This window comes from Micromys minutus (genome assembly GCF_963924665.1).
Source record: "Micromys minutus genome assembly, chromosome: 1".
NCBI classification, from domain to species: Eukaryota; Metazoa; Chordata; class Mammalia; order Rodentia; family Muridae; genus Micromys; species Micromys minutus.
This window is the reverse complement of record NC_137969.1, coordinates 175,478,979-175,494,031: the sequence shown is the minus strand read 5'-3', so window position 1 is coordinate 175,494,031 and position 15,053 is coordinate 175,478,979. Positions and strand designations below refer to the sequence as shown.

Here is a 15,053-nt window from a genome sequence, read left to right as displayed (position 1 = left end):
TCAAGAGCACTTGCTTCTCTTGCAGCAGATCCCACTTCAGTTTCCAGCACCCACATGGTGGCTCACAATGGCCTGAACTTCAGACTAGAGAATTCAGTGCCCTTTTCTGGACTCTGCATGTACTGCACGCATGTGGCACACATACATACATGCAGGAAAACATGCACACATATAAAATAAATTGTACGGTACTATAAATATACAGTAAAAAAAAAACACTGGACAAAATTAAACCCGCATGAATTTTAAAAACAATATACTAGGAACAGAGAGGACCTTTCCTCTGGCTGAGATTAAACCTTTTGAAGCACTTGGCATCTAGCAGCTTAGTTCCTCTGAGAAACTGATGCTTTCACACTGTGGCCAAGTTCAAGACCCAGATTCCCCCTCACTATTTCTAGTCAACATACTGGAAGTTGTAGCCAATAAAAACAAAGACAAAATGCATAAGAATTGAAAGAGAGAATTCTGTTTGCACATATCATGATCGGCCATAAATAAAATCCAGGGTAATAAAAAAAGATACCAGGAGCAAGCAGTTTGGGCAGTAACGGGATACAAGCTTCATGTAGGAAAGCCAGTAACTTCCCTCTATACATCAAGGAGAAACAGGGTTTGAAGCTAATCGCATGATTACCATTTATATTTCCCAAACCTGCGTGAGATTCGCTGTACACATCTAGTAAAATAGACCCAGTTTAGGTATAAAAATTGTTGTGAATGAAACAAAGGAAAAAAAACTGATCGAAAAAAGGAATGGTCCATCGCCATGGGTGGGATGATTTGATGCTGTAAAAAGGATAGTTCGGTGAATTCAATGTCATTCCAAGGAAAGTCACCAATAACTGTGACCATGGCAGACATACTCAAATATGCACAGAGGCCAAAGACCAGGTTTCTCAACCCAGCACTGAAGGGAAGGAGCACAGTAATGCGTACACTGACTTAAAGATTTACCATGATGCTATAGCCATCAACACAGTGTAGTGTAAGTAAAAGACAGAGGGCCCAGAAATCCACCATCACAGACAAGCAAAGCCACAGGATGAAGCAAAGATGGTGTTTGAATAAAAAAAATGGCCCTAGAATAACTGGGCATCTACAAGGCAAATAGAAACAATCCATATGAAATAAATAAAATAAAATAGAGACATAGAGCGTGCATCCATTACAGAAACTAACTCAAAATGAAACATAGACTGCAACATAAAATGCGGAACTCTAACACTCATGGAGGGTAACAGAGAAGAAATGTTCTGATGGCCTTGAATGTGAAAATGACATTTTACCTGCAGCAGCAAAGTCGCAAGCCTTGGAAAAGGCGATAAGCTGGATTTCCATAAAACGTAAAAACTTCTTCTCTATGAAAGATGATAGTAAAAGAATAAAGACAGGCCACAGATTAGGTGGAGCTATTTCCAAAAATTCACCTGTTATCCGAACTATGAAAAGAACTCTTCAACAAGGAAATGAAGGGATTAAGCCAGTCACCTTAACAATCCGCCAAGATAGATGGGAACCTAGCAGACTGTGAGAATGTCCTCAGCACTCTTCGTCAGGGAAAAGCACATAGAACGTGGTTATCTGTCCACCCTCACCAAGGGGGCAGAAGCAGAGAGAATACCATGAAGAGCAAAAGGGGCTCTCAGTCATCGTGGCTAGAAACACAGAATGGGGCAGTATATGGCTCTCTTAGTCAAGTGCTTGTCTCCCAAACCAAAGCACCTATTTCAATTGCCAGAACCCACATAAAAAACAAACAAACAAACAAACAAAAGCCAAGGTATGGTGGTGCATTTGTGTAATGCCAGTGCTAACAGGGAGAAGACAGGCAGATCCCTGGACTCTGGCTAGCAGTTTAACCTGCATGTCCCCAGCCAAAAAGATTCTGAGACTCTCAAAAATTAGGTGAAATGGGGCCTAAGGAGTAGCACCTGAAGATGTCGTGTAGTTTTCACATGAATGTGCACACACATTTTTTGAACAGACGTTTGCACATGTGCACACACAAATATACTCACAAGTATAAACATACAAACTGCAGTCACTTTGATTGACAATCTGATACACACACACACACACACACACACACACATATATATATATTCACAGTCCATTTAATCTAGTAGTTAATCCCTTAATATCCCCCCCAAAGCAACAACTTTTATTGAAACTAAACCCTGGACACATATGTCATCTGCAGAAGAGTTGATGATGGGCACTGTGCTCATGCCAGGTGATGATAGTCAGGCCCGGACAAGGCAGGCCACAGATACTGGGTGTGTTTCAGTGGCTACCAGTCTGCTGCTGTCAGGCTCAACCATATACTCTACTTAGCTGGTCCTGAAGTTCTGAACAAGCATAGAACCTCCAAGACTGTTCTACACCTGGATCATGGGCCTACACCTGACGCTCAAGCCTGGGATGTGCTTTCTGTATGTTCATGCCTCCTCCCAACTTCCAGGCTTACCTAGTCTCATATCATTCTTCATATACTACCATGTAACTCACCTATGCAGGGAGCTCATGACAGCCACTATCCTCCTGGTTAGCTGTGGACTGACTTGCTCTTTCTTGTACTTTCCACAAGATAGGCCCAGGGTTCAGCCAGCTTGCCTGTGGTATATGCAACAGTCCCTTACATGGTGGGGACCATGGCAGTATCTTGTTGTTTGTTTCCCAGCTATACTAGATTTTGGCCCAGTGTGTTCCCAGTCTAGCACTATTTCCATTTGCTATCCGTGAATGCTTTTGGTCTTTGTATTTCTTATCAGCTTTCCAGAAATATCCATCTAAGGGAAGAGGCTGCTTTTCCATCCAACAAGGCTTTGTACATGTCTACCCCTTCCTGACCATAGTCCCCAAATGTTCCATTACTTCAACTCCCTGCTCTCAAAGCAATGATCTGCCACACCCAGCTGTTCCCTAAATAGCTTTGTCATGCCCATACCGTGCCTTTCTCCACTTGATTCACAAACTGCTCTACCCTGGCCCTGCGCAGCCAGCCAACTTGACTTACTAACAGTCTCTTAGGGATAACCAAGCATGCATGCCCTACCCAAGCAGAGTGGTACTGTAGATATGTAGAAATAGCCAGAGTCAGACCAGAGCCTGTTCCACCAAAGGCTGTCTCCACCCTGGTTCTTCCTCTGGCTTCTCTAAATCAAATGACTCCCTTGTATGCTGGATCCCAATTCGCTTGCTAATGTCTTGAAACTCTGTATGCAGGTGTGCATGCATCTCCCTTCCACAGGCTGTTTGTTCTTTCTCTAAACAGAATTCTGCCCCTTCATCTTGTTTCTGCAGATACATCTCTGGCCAGCAGTTGTCATAGCCACCGTTCTCTCCTGGAAACAGAGGAGCTCTCCTGGACACCTGGCACCCTTGACTAGGATCCTTGATCTCCACTTATCCAAAACCAGACAAGAGGTCTCAGCACCCCTCTGTTTAGCAAAACATGCATAGGCTCAGAAAGGTCTACTCATTTCTTATGTGCTAGCAGATGGGGTATCTTGTCCCTGACTTACACAGCTCAGAATTTGTTTGCAGGATTTTCTGGGGCCAGACATTCTTAGCTCTATGGTGCCTACACCACAGAGACCTAAGCTTGTCACCAGGGGTCACACAAAAAAAATGCATTGCGATAATACCTCATCTTTACCCCCCTTTCCTGGGTTCAGACCTGTGTTTCCGACTTGCATGTATGAGTGAATAGCCTGCTGTTTGCTATGAAAGGTGGGATTACAATTTACACTAACTTAAACAGGTTGATAGATCAAATTGTGTCTTCCATCACTGCTTCCCTCAAATTTGATGGGGACCTGAATGTTGATCTGACAGAATTCCAGACCAACCTGGTGCCCTACCCTCGCATCCACTTCCCTCTGGCCACTTATGCCCCTGTCATCTCTGCTGAGAAAGCTTACCATGAGCAGCTTTCTGTAGCAGAGATCACCAATGCCTGCTTTGAGCCAGCCAACCAGATGGTGAAACGTGACCCTCACCATGGTAAATACATGGCTTGCTCCCTGCTGTCCCATGGTGATGTGGTCCCCAAAGATGCCAATGCTGCCATTGCCACCATTAAGACCAAGCATACCATCAAGTTTGTGGACTGGTGCCCCACTGGCTTCAAGGTTGGCATTAATTACCAGCCTCTCACTGTGGTACCTGGTGGTGACCTGGCCAAGGTCCAGAGAGCTGTGTGCATGCTGAGCAACACCATAGCCATTGCTGAGGCCTGGGCTTGCCTAGATCACAAGTTTGATCTGATGTATGCCAAGCGTGCCTTTGTGCACTGGTATTATGTGGGTGAGGGCATGGAGGAGGGGGAGTTCTGCCCTAGAGAAGGATTATGAGGAGGTTGGTGTGGATTGGAAGGCAAGGGTGAGGAAAGAGAAGACTACTGAATTTAAAATGTCACAAGGTGCTGCTTTCAAAAAAAGAAAAGAAAAGTGGAATGAGACAAATGTGCTAATAAGTTGAGGATGGGACAGATGTGCTAATATGTGGGGTGCTGTTTTTCCTAGCAAGCAGCAACTCCCAGGTCTGTATGTCTGTCCTGTCTTACCCTTCACAGACTGACCTTCAGTGTGAGCCATGGCAGCCACACCCTTCTTCGATCTCTGGGACCTACAGTGTAGGCCTGGCTGCAGCCTGTCTACTCTGGCAGCCCTTCTTCCAGTGTTTCTGTCCCAGGGGTAGAGGGACAGGAGTTTCAATGAGTATTGAATGGTGACAGCAAATGAGATTAACACCATTAGTGAGAGTGTGTGGGTTTTACTTCTGATTCGCCTCACTCTCATTCTGAAAGACCCAGTAATGGCCTCAAAGACACTAAATGGCTCATTTTTATAAGAGAGGCAAAGTCAATTTGAAAAGTCTTCTAGGTAATTTGATTGTCAGGCTTTTCCCATCATTGGAGAAAATAAAACACACACACCCCTAATACAGAGAGACAGTATAACCAATACACAGAGACAGAGTACGCCTAATATACAGACACTGTACCCCTAATACATATTGACAGTGTACCCCTAATGCACACACCCAGCACACCCCTGATACACAGAGACAGTATACCCAATACAGAGTCAGAGTACCCCTAATATATACCGACACTACATCCCTAATACATACAGAGAGTGCACCTCTAATACACACAGTCAGCACATTCCTAATACACACAGACAACACACTCCTAATACACAGAAACAGCATATCCCTTCCACAGAGATAGCACATCCTTAATAGCCACAGACAGCCCACCCTCAATACACACAGACAGTACACAGAAAAAGCATCCCTAATACACAGACAGTGTACCCTTAATACAAAGAAATAGCATATTCCTTATAAAGAGACAGCACATCCCTAATATACACAGACAGTATGCACCATACACAGAGAAAGCACACCCCCTCACAAAGACAACATGTACTTCTGACAGAAACAATACCTCATACAAAGAGATAATGCCACCATATACAGCTAGTCACATAGTAAAACACACAAAAGTGTTACACAGTCCTACTCCTCTCTCCACACACAGTAAGACACATTAAACCACATATACTCTATAACACGAGAACGTTCCTTCCAGAAAAATAATGTTGACATAGTTAACATTTCCTTAAAAAAAAACCCAGGCACTGAAACACAGCATTCTGCACTGAAGACAGTGTATCCCTTTGTGTCTGCAGATGGTTACATAACCTCAGAGTCATGGACAATGGATGTATGGGTTAACTGAAATTGAAGGCTCTCTTCCTGGGTAGGCCATGGCTCTTCCTAGGTGCTCTTGTGGAAAATGCTCCAACTGGAAGATGAGAGAAACAGGCTGAACATAATAGACTCAGGCCCTGAGTTACATGAGGATTGTCCCCTACCCAGGGCTGGGTATAGGGGCTAGTCTCAGACCTAGGATCTGAGACCACTTCAGGTACCTGCTAGGTAGTCTGGGCTATAGGTGGAAGGTTTATCGAGTCCTAGCAGGCCACTGGGTGGTAGGGGACCACCCAGAGCAGATGTGAGCACTTGGGTGGAGTTGCTCAGTGGTCAAAGCCTAGCTTAGGATTTTGAATGGAGTATAATAGACACCTGTCAGTGTAGTGTCAAAATGAGGCTCAGGAAATCCTGACTCCTGGAGTCTCAGCCACCAAAGGAAACAGACGCTGGACCTCCCCACAGAAACTTCTCAAACTCTATCCAGTTCTAATCTAAGCTGCTGGTACCCAGTCCACCGGGTATGGGAGACACAGCAGGTCTTGACCAAGGGGCCTTTCTATGACTCTGGATGTATGTCCTGGGCTCTGCTAAGCCTTCCTTGGTACTGTAGACATCCTACATCCTCTACACAAGAACAGCGTGGAGCACGTGTTCTTGCTCTAGCCCCAGTCTTTGCTGGAGCACTCTTCTCCCTGTGTTCATCCAGCCTGTGTTGCCTAGGGCATCAGTCATCCTGAGTCCTCTCATAGCTTACCCAAGGCTGGTGAGAGCTTGTTCTCGGGAGACGTTCATTCCTGGCAAGAAAATTGCCCACAGACTTTCACAGCCTGGGAGGTTGAGCGTGTGTGTGCTCTAACTCCTGCTGTGCTGATGCACAGGCCAGAGAACTCTGAGGGAGCTGAAGAACAGGAGACCATGAAGTGCCTGCAGTCTAGCAGAACACCTTGAGCTAAGCCAGGCCTGAATTCCACCCTGACCTACACAGTGAATTCCATCTGGGTGCACCGAAGGGCTCAGTTCCTGACTTGTGCTGGTTGATGAATACCAATGGCTCCATCGTCAGTAGTTTTGTGAACTGAATGATAGATAGTGAACTGGTGGCCTGAGATTGGTCATAACGGCAGCATTAAGACTATAGGCAAGAGCAAATGGGACAGCATTTACTAGTCCGACATTTATTCAACTCACTTATTAATTGGCTTATTTAATGGCAATTGGCTATTAAGAAGCAGGTATGTGCTGGGAACTCACCTGACACAGAATGCACACCAGATAGTTAAGAAGTTAGTCTTTCCCCCTTTAGTAGCTCACTCTATAGTTTCATGACCCTGAAAGTTGATGTATATGACAGTTGCATGTGATAGAGGTACTAAGAATTTGATATAATGTCCCATATGGAATAAAGGAGACTAGTTCTCCCGAGGGAGTCAACCCTGACTTCCTCAGCTACCTCAGACCATGCTTAAGGAGAATCCTTCCAACATCTTGAGAGGTCTGCACCCGAGGTCTGAAGCTGTGTTCTGACAGCCTTAGTCTCCTAATTCCAGAGTGAAGAAACCTTTATCTAAGGGACCTTAGGTGTGGGTGACAAGGGGGACTGTGGCATACAGCAAAAAGTGCTGCTTCAAATGACACCCACTGCTTCTCTCCATGGCGTAGTAACTTCACTGTTCCAAACCCTGACCTCTAGGGTGCTCCCGTCAGGGCTCAGCCTGCTGCAGGAAGTTCTGGTCAGCCTCCTTCCTGGCATGCCTTCCCATAAGAGCTCTCAGCTTCGTCTCCCCAGAACTCATGACAGAGCAGAAAAGCACAGAGGAGGATGCTATCTTTTGTTACAGAAATGAACGAATAGTGGATATTAGTGCAAAAGCTCAGGACACTCAAGATACAATTCACAGACCACACAAAGCTCAAGAAGAAGGAAGACCAAAATGTAGGTGCTTCAGTTCTTCTTAGAAGGGGGAACAAAATACTCATGGGAAGTAAAGGATGGGAGACACTTGGGGGGGACAGAAGAGGACTACAGAACCAGTCCTATTCATTGTGTACCCCAACAATGACCAAGAAAAATGCTTTTTAGTTCAAAACTTTACTTCAAAACTCAAAAAAGAAAAAAAAAAGAAATGAATAAATAAAATAAAAAGCAGGCTATTGGGCTGGTTAAATAGTCCAGCAGGAAAACACTTGCCAAATGATGACTTTAGTTTTGTCTCTGGGACCTACATAGGGGGGAAGAATGAACTGACATCCACAAGTTGTCCTCTGACCTCCACATGCATACCATGGCACACCCATAAAAGTAAGTAATAAAGTGAGAATAGAACACCTTTCCAGCTGATAACTAATATGTGGTAACATGTGCATACACATCCATACTCACATCTGTGTTTGTAAATGTATGTGTGCATGCCCCTTTAATTTGAACTGTTGGATGGCCTGAAACCCCATGATGTTCACCTTCGATGCTAAAGCCTTCCAGCCACCATACTGAAACTGCAACCTCCAGACCCTTATTCAGACATTAGCAGGAGAGGTAGTAGCCTTTTGAAGAAAGGGAAGGAGAAAATCTGTGTGACCAGGAATTGTTTCTTAGACATGGCCAAAGAATTTTTGCAAGCTACAAACTCTTATATTTTTGGTTGAGAGCCTAGCCTTTAATGGCTGAGCCATCTCTCCAGCCTGTGCAAGCTACAAACTCAACAAAAATTCTGTATGCAGAATGTACGATCAATTCTCAAGCTCAACAGAAAGAAATAGGCTGTCCAATTCCAAAATGGACCAAGGCCTACCAAACCTTTTGCCAGAGATTAGGAACCCATGAATGTATTTGACCTCACTGACCACTGGCAAAAGCAAATTTGTTGGATGCTCTCTAGATGACAGAATTTCCCTGAAGGAAGACAGATACTGGTGTTCAGGGTTCAGCAGTGGGGAAAGGTCATGACCATAGTGACAGTACTGGAGGAATGGAAGTTCTCTGAATTGTATAACAAAATCTCAGAGAATCATCTACCTCCCCTCTCCCAGACAGGAAAACACATCCATATAAGCTGGCAAATCTGAACAAGCCTACACTTAACATATTGGAGGACATCCGTTTCCCACTTTTGATATATGCTCCCTGTTAGATCATACACCATCATTTTCGGCAGCTAGCAAGGTGTATCCTGAGCCTTTGTAGTCTTTCAGGAAGCTCTGCACTATCCTAAAATCATTTTTAAATGAAGGTGCTTTAGATTTCTTACTAGATTGCTACTCCAAAATACACACACACACACACACACACACACACACATTAGGAGCAGAGACTGAAGAAAAGGTCATTCAGAGACTGCCCCACCTAGGGATTCATTCCATATGCAGCCACTAAAACCAGTCACTATTGCTGATGCCAAGAAGTACTTGCTGACAGGAGCCTGATATGAATGTCTCCTGAGAGGTTCTTCCAGAGCCTTACTGATAGAGATCAAGATGCTTGCAGCTAACCATCAGACTGAGCACAGGAACCCCAGTGGAGGATTTAGAAAAAGGACTGAAGGAGCTAAAGGGGTTTACATCCTCATAGGAAGAACAACACCAACCAACTAGAGCTCCCAAAGTTCCCAGAGACTAAACCACCAACCAAAGGGTACATGCCGGGGGACTCACGGCTCCAGCCACATATGTAGCAGAGGATGGTATTGTCTGGCACCAATAAGAGGAGAAGCCATTGGTCCTGAGAAGGCTTGTTTCCCCAGTGTAGGGGAATGCCAGGGTGTTGAGGTGGCAGAAGATGGGTGGGAAGGGGAGCATCCTCATAGAAGCAGGGGAAGGGAGTATGGGAGAGGGGGGGAACCAGGAAAGGAGGTAACATGTAAATGTAAATACATAAACTATCCAATAAAAAGAAACACATTAGGAACTTCAGACTCCGTTACAGGACACCGAGCTGCCTTTGTCTACTCTCCTTCCCTGATCTGATGTCTTTCTGGCCTCCACTGGGTCAGACGTTCTCCTTTCTCTAGGCTTGTAGACTTGCCAACGCCTATAGCCTACTGGGTCCATGGAAGAAAAACCCAGTGTCTGCTTTTCTCCCAGCTCAGCTACACCAAGTTCCTCTGCTGCCTACATCTACCACTCATGACATTTTTCACTGCGTTTCCTCAGAGCATGTCACACACAAATCTCATGAGCGTTAATTTTTTGAACCAATGTCAGCAACACCAAACAGCTCAGTGTTGCCAGTGCAGACAAACCGATGTGATGTCACTCTTACCCTCAGGGGCGATGGGCTCTGCTTAAAACCCAATCCTATAAAGCATCTGCAGACCTGCACCTGCTGCCCTAACAGGGCATAAGAAGGGTTTGTCTCCCTCCTCATCCTTCACTGTAAACTTGCCCAACGTTGTTTTGAATGAGTGCTCCTTACCTGGCCCCACCAAAGCCCTAAGCACAGAGGTAATGTATAGTCCAGCAAACACATTGAAGGGCAAATCAACCACGAAGAAGACTGAACTCTCTGTGCCAGGGGACAAAAAAGGGTACTGCTTAAATCCGCATAGTAGCTTTCAAGAGGTTCTTGAAAGTTCATAGAGACACGTATATTTGTCCAGTGTTCAGCCTTTTAGATTGTTCTTTTGCTGTTGTTTTTTTTTTTTTTCTGTCCTTACCTGTTTATTCAAGTCATGCAAATGTGTAACTATCTAGGATATTTTGATTATAAATTCATTTACAATAAGATTATTTACAGAAGGCTGGTGTCCATGTAATATTAAATGTACTCACAGAACATATTTGGAAAGCTTCCATGTTTAAACGATTGAAATTGTTAAACTGAAAAGAAGACTATCATTCATGGAAGGGCAGCAAGGCACCTGGCTGCAGCAGGAGTTGAAATGAGAGTTTCCGGCCTGCGGCCTCCACACCCCACACTCACAGCAGCCCCTAGGCAAATGCAGGTGTTCCATTAGCTTTCTGTGTTTTCCACACCATCTTCCAGCAGTGATCCATGGAGCCTCCACCATTGGTTAAGACTCTGCCATTTGACTCTGCTAGACCAAACTCTAGACATTTTGCTTCTAAACCAGGCTCTCCTGGAGGGAAGGTGGGAAAGGTAGGCTCTGAGACTGAGTTCCTGAGTCCATAAAGATACAGCATGAGCAGATGCAGCCAACCTTGCTCCCAACACAATGTTCAAGTCTCGCTCAGAGTGACTCCCCCAGGCCTAAAAGATAAAGTCAACTATATTAACCAGAGCGCCAGGTTCATTACACAGAACCATGAAGTGGTGGTCACATACTGGTATTTCCACCTTCAAGGGATGTTGCTCTTCACTAGTGGTAATTGTTTTTCTGCTAGTAACTAGACTTTCTAGAAGTTTCCATTGCTTTTCTTACTCCTCTCTTTTTCTTGCTGAAGAAGCTCATTCTTTTCAAAGGACTCCTTTCTTTAACTCAGTATTCTTGAGCAGTGAAGAGAGCATGTCCTTACCACTACTACTTCTTTGTTGAGGTGGCATCTGTATGGCTTTAAACTCTTCCTTGCAGCACCACCCCCTAACACATCACTTCTCAGGTTTGGTGACATATTAGATACACCCTTAGGAGATGCTGATACTTGACTATTTCTTTGGTTTCTAGTTTAGCTGGGCAGGGTTATACCCAGAACGCTTGCAACTGTGGAATTCTCCCTGGTGTGGAAAAAGTACGACTTATTTGAGACACAACAGAAACACAGTAGCACAGTGCTTTAACCGTCAATCAATGTGCAACCCATCTGTGTCCCAGGATGCATGACCAAAGATACTGGGAAGATCACAGCAACCACTGTGTTCCCATGTTTGCTCACTGAGGTCAGAGACCCCCCTGCACAGTACCACTCTGAACCAACATTTGGATGTGGTCTTCAAGAGAACCCCTCATGTGGGTCTGAAGACACTGCTTACTTATAGAAAGATTTGGAGGCCTTAGCTGGACAGATAACAGTACCAGAGAGGCAATTTCCAATCACAAGGCCAGCAAGTGGCAAAAATCAGATAGTGCCACAATTGTATCCATCCTTGGTTAAGAGAGGTACCACTGGATACACCATATTATACACAATGAGGAAAGCTGAGACTGCACCTAGCTGGGGAAATAGAGTTCACTCTTACCAGAGCAAGCCTGTGTTCCCTTACAAACATTTGCCCTCTGGTTGTCCTTCAGCCTTCTTTGCAGATGGCCCAGACCAGATTGTGATAGAGCTCAGTGTCTCTACCTATACCCGTTCCTCTTTACCACACTTGCCATTTGCAATTGGAGGATGTTTCAATGGGCTTCATCCATATATCTGCTAGTTTACCCAGCTAACAAAGGCACCAAAAAGCCTTATGTTTCTTGTGGCCCTTTGTAGTCTTCAGGGGATTTTCACAGGTGACCACATCATGATTCCAATGTAGTTTGTTACAAGGTGGGGAACTGAGGGCAGGATGGAGGTGGGTGGAAGTGCAGAGTAAGTGGGGTGGGTGAGAGGGTCAGGTCATGTCAGGTTTCCTCCACTGGGGAGAATCTTGGTTTTTGGCATACCTGGTGAGAGGGGGGCTAACTGCCTCTAAAGAGATTGTGTTCTTGCCAAGGTTGACAAGGCAGAGCTATGGGAACATGAGTACCTGGGAGGGAGATCTCAGTCTCAGGTCGCCTTGACTGAGTTGCAGAATCTCTATTCATTTCCTTTAAGGGGAGGAGGAACAGGAAGCTTGCTTAGCCGAGCTCAGTAAAGTCTAAGGATCATGTCTGCTGCGTACCCTGGTTTCCAGTGACATTTGGCTTCCTTGGATGCCTCTTCTCAGCTCTGATTTTACCTGGCTACTTAAATCATAATAGCCTGGTTTTATTCCGTATACTTTCAGAGGTTGGGAGGAGGTACATTTAGAATGCAGATATTCAACACAATTCTTTCTTCTGAGATTTGAGCTGCCGGAGAAATTCCTTCTTGATCTTTGGATTGTATATAACAAAAGCTTAACACTAGATGATTATAATTCAACCAGGGTAAGGAAAATGTGGCAGAAAGAACACAGTATAGCAACTGGCATTGAAAAAAAACTGTATAATCATGTGCAAGTATTTGTATGTAAGTGTATGTGTGTGTGTGTAAGAAAGCTTCATCAATGCCACCAATGAGGAGAGATCCTCAGAGAGAGGGATGACAAATGCTCAGTGTATTTTTCTGGTCCTCTAAAAGGAAATCACCTATGAAGGATCTGTCTGGCCCAGGAAACATTTATTCTGTAACTCTTAAAAACTTCAAATGTACCAGGGAAAACATTCTTTGCATAGGCTACCCAGAGAACATTATTGTTGGCAGTCTGTCTTTGGCCTAGTTTAGACTCAAAAAAAAAAAAAAAAAAAAAATCTGGGCAGGAGGTCCTACGGGGATCCAGGTTAGGAATGCTCCGGTCCTCAGGTTCCACCTTATGAGCTCTGCAGAGAGTGGCCAGCCAGCCCATTGCTGAGCAAGAAACCTGTGTGGCTTAGTTATTTGTCTGTTTGCCACCAGCTAGGGTCGTCTAGGAAGAAGAAACCTCAACTGAGAAAACGCCCCCATCAGATTGGCATACACCAAGTCAAGGGGACACATTTTTATTGTCTCACATGGGAGGGCTCATCTTATTGTAAACTGCACCACCCTGGGCAGGTAGTTCTGGGTTGTATAAAAAGCAGGTCAGAAATTGGCTCTTCCACAGTCTCTGCTTCAACTCCTGCCTCCAGGTTCTCACCCTGACTTCCCTTCATGATGGACTAGAAACAGTAATATAAATAGCCCCTTTCTCCCCAAGTTGCTTTTGGTCAGTGTCTAATCACAGAAGCAGAAAAGAAACCTAAACTAGGACAGTGTCCTCACAGGAAGTAGAACTCAGCTCTTCTTGTCACTTAAGATTTCAGTCTGGTCTGGCCTCTCACTAATTGTAATGGCAGATCTTGATTGACAGCTTGTGTTCTCCGGAAGGATTAATCAGAAATAAGGACCCTCCCCCACCTTCCAGCAGGTGGCAGCTGTAGCTCCCATCCTTCTTGATACTAGAACCTAGCTTCTTCAGCATCCCAGTGCAGACTGAAAACGAATGATTCTCTAGGAATCTTTGAGGCCTTTTGCACCAGATCAGAACTGCTGAGATATCCGTACTAATAGACTGAGCAGCTATTGGGTTTTCAGTCTTTCCAGAGAGTTGTGACCACTCTTAGATTACTCAGCCTGTTACATGAGCTAAGCTAGTGAAACATCATGTACACGTTCTATTGCTTCTATTTCTCTAGAGAACTCTGCTTGATGCACAGAGCTGTGAGTTTGTACCAAGATAGGGACTAAGCACAAAGGTCCCAGCACAGCCTCAACTCTGGTGATGGACCTGCCACAGGTGAGTGCCATAGCTGAGGGAATCCATATCTTTGGTTGTGATTCTCTGAATAAAGTATAAGCTGACAACTGATGTCCTGACTGTCATAGAATCCCACTGGGATCAGTCTGATGTGCTCTAGAGTATGCTCACATTGTGTGGGACTTTTTCTGGGGAGATGAAAACAATTATATGTTCATACCAGTTAGGGAAATGATGAAAGACCAAAATTACCATTACATCAAAGTTCAGTCTGGCAATCCACACTTGATCCAGGTAAAAGAACATGGATAACCCAAAGGCAGCTGCATCTCTGAAGAGTCCACCCATACCTGAGTATCAGCCCATGGAAGCTGTATCCCCAGACATCTCTATATGACTCATGTAGATAGGTTGAAGAGTCTTCTGAAGACAGCTCATCAAGTCAGAGAGCCTCCTCATTAAGTTGTTTATTGCTTCCATAAACCTGGGTGAAAGGCCTTGTAATCTGGTTAGTTTCAGGAACTTCCTGGGTCTTATGATGAGTCTCATGAGGCCCCTCCCTACTTAAGGAGAAAATGCTTTAATTTGTAGGAAATTGCTCCAGGAGCTACATCATCTAAATCATGCTGGGGCCTCTCCACCACAGACTTTCTGTGATGTTCAAGGTCATCACTGACCCTGTCTTTGCATCTCCAGTGCACTAAGCTGAACAGTGGTGAGTCTGCTTCTCAGATCCAGTCCTGTCTTCCTGCTTTTGTACAAATGAATTTTCACCCTAATAGCGGTATGTGTGACTCCTAAGTTTTCATAATTTGGTTCTGAGATGATTTATAGCTAGGGTGTTAATTATGAATACATGCATTACCATTTTTATAGCCTTCTTGGATATGGATCAGCGGAGAAGCAACCATTACCCTATTGTTTTCATTTATCAAGGAACTCAGGCCCATGTGTTTGTAAACCAATAGCTGGAATCTAGACCCCAGAGGCC

The 15,053-nt window shown here is 44.6% G+C and overlaps 1 pseudogene across 1 annotated transcript in view; it reads left to right on the top strand.

Moving 5' to 3' along the window:
* The first annotated feature begins 3,728 nt into the window (after positions 1 to 3,728).
* LOC308416818 (tubulin alpha-1A chain-like) overlaps positions 3,729 to 15,053 on the top strand; it is a 67,198-nt pseudogene continuing 55,873 nt past the window's right edge. The window contains exon 1 of the transcript in view: positions 3,729 to 4,386. The product of the transcript in view is annotated as a tubulin alpha-1A chain-like (transcript). The remainder of the gene's footprint in view (positions 4,387 to 15,053) is intronic.